The following is a 6,654-nucleotide window of genomic DNA, read 5'->3' as shown; positions in this document are numbered from 1 at the left end:
AGTGCAAGCATCTCAGAGTTGGAATATACACTTTGATAAGGTGATCAAATCTTTTGGATCATACAAAGTTTATGAAGAAACTTGTATTTATACGAAAGTGAGTGGGAGCTCTATAGCATTTCTGATAGTATATGTGGATGACATATTGTTGATTGAAAATGATGTATAATTTCTGGAAAGCATAAAGGGTTGGTTGAAAGGAGTTTTTCAAAGGAAGACATGGGCAAAGCTGCTTACATATTGGGCATGAAGATCTATAGAGATAGATCAAGACGCCCGATAAGACTTTCACAGAGCACATACCTTGACAATATTTTGAAGGAGTTCAAAATGGATTAGTCAAAGAAGGAGTTATTTCCTGTAATGTAAGGTGTGAAGTATAGTAAGACTCAAGGCTCGACTGTCGGTATCAAAACCGGCGGATCTCGGGTAGGGGGTCCCGAACTGTGCGTCTAGGATCGATGGTAACAGGAGGCGGGGGACACAATGTTTACCCAGGTTCGGGCCCTCTCTACGGAGGTAAAACCCTACGTCCTGCTTGATTGATATTGATGAATATGAGTGTTACAAGAGTGGATCTACCACGAGATTGTAATGGCTAAACCCTAGAAGTCTAGCCTAGGTGGGTATGGTAATGAGTATATATATGATGTCCTTTCCGGACTATCCCCTTCGGTTTATATAGACACCGAAGGGATCTAGGGTTTACATGGAGTCGATTACATAAGAAGGAATCTTCGGTTGCCAAGCTTGCCTTCCACGCCAAGTAGAGTCTAATCCGGACACGGTGCATTTCTTCGGCCTTCATGTCTTCACAGCCCATCAGTCCGGCCCAAAGGATAACAGGCCGGATGCCCGAGGACCCCTTAGTCTAGGACTCCCTCAGTAGCCCCTGAACCTGGCTTCAATGACGAGGAGTCCAGCGCGCAGATTTGTCTTTGGCATTGCAAGGCGGGTTCCGTTCTTTCCGAACTTCAAGATAGTCTTCGAATGCGATGATTGTATCCGGACCTGTCACACATACCATATATAACCATAGAGAGAATATATATTCTTACACGAGTCTAATCCGCTGACAGCTTTTACAACATGACATCGCGTTTTTCCGGTCGTAATTTCGAACTGCTTTTCATCTACCGCTCCACGTTGCGAGACGCGGTTGTCATTGGCACGTCTTGTCTAAGCAAAGATTATTCCCCCCTTATTACGGGATTCTCATCAATACGGGCATGGGTAACCCAACCGTGCCATTTTGCATGGCTCTCGGGAATAGGCGAGTGAGGAGGCACTTGATATTCGCGGTCATTATAAGGGGATAAGGACACTCTTCCTTTACCCACATCCTTCTTCATCTCCAGTCCCTCCGTCCTTGAGCTCTAGCGCCCAAGCTTTTGGCTTTTCCTTGTTCGAGAAGACATTCCAACCATGTCTGGATCCGGGGCTGGAGGCAAGTTGATGGCCTCCTTCGTTAAGGAGAAGAACATCACGGAGCTCCGGGAGGCCGGCTATCTGGCCAAGGAGATTGCTCACCGACTCCCAGAAAAAGGGCAGATCGTCCCTACCCCCGATCCCCACAAGTGGGTTGTGTTTCTCACACACTTCATTCATGGGCTGGGATTCCCTCTTCATCCATTTGTCCGTGGATTGATGTTTTACTATGGGTTGGACTTTCACGATCTGGCCCCCAATTTTATCCTCAATATCTCTGCATTCATAGTTGTGTGCGAGGCCTTTCTCCGCATCCCACCTCACTTTGGCCTATGGCTGAAGACTTTAATGTAAAGCCAAAGGTGGTGCGCGGCCAACAGGCCGAGTGCGGAGGTGCCATGGTGGGTAGGATGCCCAATACCACCTGGCTCGAAGGCTCCTTCATAGAGAGAGTGAAGGGATGGCAATCGGGGTGGTTCTATATCACTGAGCCATGCAACGCCACCTGGTCGGCGGCTCCCAAATTCCGATCCGGAGTCCCGATGTGGCTTACCTCCTGGCAAGAGAAGGGCCTGACCTAGGGATCTCTGGAAGATATCACGGGGCTCCAAACATGCCTCCAGAATATGATAACTCAGAAGATCAAGCTAGTTGATGTGATCCAGGTCATGCTTGTACGCCGGATCCTTCCATGTCAGTGCCAGACCTGTTATTTGTGGGAGTTCAATCCAGCCGAGCACCAGACGCTGCTAAGGCTCTTCGGCACGATGCATGAAGATATCTGGAAGGTGCTCTTCAAGGGCAGCGAGACGCCGCCACCCTTGACCAAAGATCGCGGGCTCAACTTTCAGCGTCAGGCCAATTCGGTAAGCCGTCAAGGTGTAGTCTTTAAGGACACATTTCTAGGGAGGATACTAAGCCTTCTTATCAATTTCTTTTTCAGGCCTGCGTCGATCTAGCGGGATGGATTAATAGTCCGGCTCGGCTGCCTGAAGATGAAGAAACCCCACTTCTTACCAAGATGCTATTTCCGGCGCCTTACGACGTGCCGGAGAAGAAGGTCAAAACCACGGTCAAGGGGACCAGGCGTGAGCTTCGCCGACGGAGCACCTTGGTCGTCTCGTTTGACGATTTGACAGACCCCTCAGCCGCCGAAGACGACAGCGAGGAGGGAGGCGACTCCCCCCCCCCTGCGAGAGGAAGGGAGAAAAGGGAGGCCTCCTCGAGTTTGGAGGCGGAGGCACCCAAGAGGGGGAGAGGCTCCTTCGCGGATAACTCCGCGCGGGATGTTGACAGCAGTCCGGAGCGACCTCGTCGGACCAAGCCTCGGGCCGCCTCATGAGTACCAGAATCAAAATCATCTAGCCTTCTCGTTTTGCAATATTGACGCATATTAAACCTTCTCGTTGCAGTCCGGCACGCGATGGCTCCCCGCGATCCTCTATAGAGGATTCGCTGGATTCAAAGGAGATGGCTAGCATGTCTCCGCCGCCTACTCATTCCATCTCACCCAAGGGCGACGACGAGGTGGTGTCCAAAAAGACTTTCCCAAGCCGGGGGGAGATTCCGGAGACCATCGGGGTGACGCCCCAGGATGGCTCCTCGGCCGCCAGACATACGGGGAAAAAAGTCTCCACGGGGACTGGTGACGGGGCCCGAGTTCCCTTCGGGCCTCAGCCGGATACCATTCAGGAGATCTACATGGCTCCGGGGTCCAGCGAATGGCATTCCCCCAAGGAGGGAATGTGCCTGTTCCACCGGTGACCTCTGTCCAACCAGAGGCACCGGATAATCTGCTGGAGGCGCTACAAGGCGCCTCTATCGTGGATGAGCATCGTGTTCTTATGGACACGGTAATAGAGAAGGTTCGGTTTGTCAAAAGCGGACTGACCGAAGCCTGCACCAGCCTTCTTACGGGCTTTGAGGTGAGTAATGTGATTGTAGGAAAAATATCGTCGTATAGACAGTACCCATGATGCTCTGTTTGGTGTTCAGGAGGAAAAGCCAAATAGAGGATCGAGAATAAATATAGCAGGAGTCTAACATGAGTTGTCTATGTGAATAAGCAGGTATCGCTGCAGGCTGCCACTGCTCATGTTGCAGAAGTTTCCGGACTAAAGCGGAAGCTGGAGCGGGCCGAGGAGGAGCTCGGCCTCATGAAGAAGCAGCTGGAAGATAGCCAAGGTATGCAGTAACCTATGGGTATGTTTCGAAAAAATGAGCCGTCCAGCTGGACTAAAGTGTCATAAACTTTATTAGTGGCGACGACCGAGGTGGCAGCACTTAAGAAGGCGTTAGCCGAGGCCGAGGACAAAGCGGCCATGGAACGCACCGCACGTGAGAATCACGAGGCCCAGGTTGCCGAGGCGCAGCAACAGCTCCAGGGCGTGATTGAGAGATTTGAGTCCTTGGAGCGTGATTGTAAGGCGCAGGAGGCCGAACTGGCGGAGGCCCGCCGGAGCGCATAGGATGCACGAGCCGAAGCCCAGGACACTCTCCAGGAGATTCAGGCGGTTAAGAAGATTACGGCGGGTAAATCTTCGCCCTGCATAGCAAGTTTGTGTAAGAAACGTTCCTTGTACTTATCCAAATTTGGGTTTTCCAGGGGCGTTTACAGATCTTCCGCGTAGTATATCGGATGCTGTTGAGTATTATAGAGCCGAAGAAGGAATGTCTATGGAGAAGCTATTCTGGTCCCAGTATCTTGGACCCGAACATCTGTTGCCCTTCATTGACCAGCTGAAGCAGTTGGCCGAGCTGCACAAGTCGGCGGAGCTAGCCATGAAGGACCTGATAGTCCGGCTGTGGCCTGCCGAGCCTGTACCTAGTAGCTCTTTCGGACTTGTAAAGCAGCTTGTTAACACATGTCCGCGGCTTGAAACCGTGAAGCGGTCAGTCTGCATTGAAGGTGCGCATAAGGCCTTTGCCCGCGTCAAGACGCATTGGGCAAAGCTGGATGCCAAGAAGCTGATGACCGAGGGGCCACCAGAGGGCAAGGAGCATCGTCGACCCGAGCTCTATTTTGACGGCGTCTTGGAGGGGATAGTCATGTTGTATACCATACCTGAGGAAAGAGAAAGGATGAAAGTCATCCCCTATTCTTCAGTCATAGGCTCTATAATGTATGCCATGCTGTATACCATACCTGATGTGTGCCTAGCCATGAGTCTGGCAAGGGCGTACAAGAGTGATCCAAGAGTAGATCACCGGACAACGGTCAAAATTATCCTTAGGTTCCCAAAGAGGAGTAAGGAAATGTTTCTCGGTTATGGAGGTGATAAAGAGTTTGTCGTAAAGGGTTACATCGATGCAAGCTTTGACACCAATCCGGATGAATCTGAGTTAAGAACCGGACACGTATAGTGGAGCAGTCATTTGGAATAGCTCCAAGTGGAGCGTGGTAGTAGCATCTATAGTATGACATAGATATTTGCAAAGTACACACGGATCTAAATGTTGCAGGCCAGTTGACTAAAACCTCTCTCACAAGCAAAACATGATCAAACCCAGAACTGATTGGGTGTTAATCACATGGAGATGTGAACTATAGTATTGACTCTGGTGCAAGTGGGAGACTATTGGAAAATTTCCCTAGAGTAATAATAAAATGGTTATTATCATATTTCCCATTCATGATAAATGTTTATTATTCATGCTAGAATTGTATTGACCGGAAACTTAAATACATGTGTGAATACATAAACTGCACCATGTCTCTAGTAAGCCTCTACTAGACTAGCTCATTGATCAAAGATGGTTAAGATTTCCTAACCATGGACATGAGTAGTCATTTGATAACGGGATCACATCATTAGGAGAATGATGTGATGGACAGACCCAACTATAAGCTTAGCATTAGATCGTTTAGTTATTTGCTATAGCTTCCTTCATGTCAGGTATCTATTCCTTCGACCATGAAATCATGCTACTCCCGGATACAGAAGGAATTCCTTGTGTTCTATCAAACATCACTTTGTAACTGGGTGATCATAAATGTGGTCTACAGGTATCTCCGAAGGTATCTGTTGGGTTGTGTGGATCAAGACTGGGATTTGTCGCTCTGTGTGACAGAGAGATATCTCTGGGCCCGCTCGGTAATACAACATCATAAGAAGCTTCATGTGACTAATGAGTTTAGTCACGAGATATTGTATTACGAAATGAGTAAAGAGACTTGTCAGTAATGAGATTGATCTAGGTATGGAGATACCGACGATAGAATCTCGGACAAGTAACTTATCACCAGACAAAGGGAATTGCATACATGATTGTATGAATCCTTGACATCATGGTTCAACCGACAAAGATCTTCGTTGAATATGTAGTAATCAATATGGGCATCTAGGTCCCGCTATTGGTTATTGACCGGAGAGAAGTCTCGGTCATGTTTGCATGATTCTCAAACCCATAGGGTCGCGCGCTTAACGTTCGGTAGCGCTAGGGTAATGTTGATATATTAATAGTGGAAGGTCCGATTGTTGTTCGGAGTCCCGGATGGGATCTAGGACATCGCGAGGAGCTCTGGAATGGTCCGGAGGTAAAGATTCATATATATGGAAAGTTGTTATTGGGGTTCCAGAAAAAGTTCGAGTTTTTTCAGTATTGTACTAGGAAGGTTCTAGAAGGTCCCGGAGTGGGGCCCACCTACTTTGTGGAACCCACATGAACGTGGGTAGTGGGGAAAGTCCGCACAACCTTGGTCTAGGCGCACCAGGATCCTCCTTTAAAAGGAATAGTATCATATCCCGAAGGGATAAGATCAGGATCCCTAAAAAGGGGGACAACGATCTATGGGGAAGGAAAGGAGGGATTTCCTTCCCCCCTTTGACCAACGATCCTAGGTCCTTGGAGGGCAAGCCACCAGCCCCCTCCATGCTAATATAAAGGTGGGGAGGCAATGGGGGCAGCCCCCCTTCGACCCTTGCCCGTTACCTCTCCAAACTCCTCCCACGTTTCACCGGTACAGGCTTGGCGAAGCCCTTTCGGAGTTCCGCTGCCACCACCACCACACCGCCATGTTGGTTAAGATATCATCTACTTCCTCTCCCTTACTTGCTGGATCAAGAATGGGAGGACGCCATCGAGCCGTACGTGTGCTAAACTCGGAGGTGTTGCACGTGCGGTACTTGGATCGGATTGGATTGCGACACAAGTATGACTACGCCAACTATGGTCTCTAGATCGTTAACGCTTTCGGTCTACAAGGGTATGCAGACACCACTCCCC

The sequence above is a fragment of the Triticum urartu genome, chromosome 2A, assembly GCF_056163025.1.
Source record: "Triticum urartu cultivar PI428250 chromosome 2A, HENAU_Tu73, whole genome shotgun sequence".
Taxonomy (NCBI): domain Eukaryota; kingdom Viridiplantae; phylum Streptophyta; class Magnoliopsida; order Poales; family Poaceae; genus Triticum; species Triticum urartu.
Note: the sequence above shows the minus strand (reverse complement) of the source record.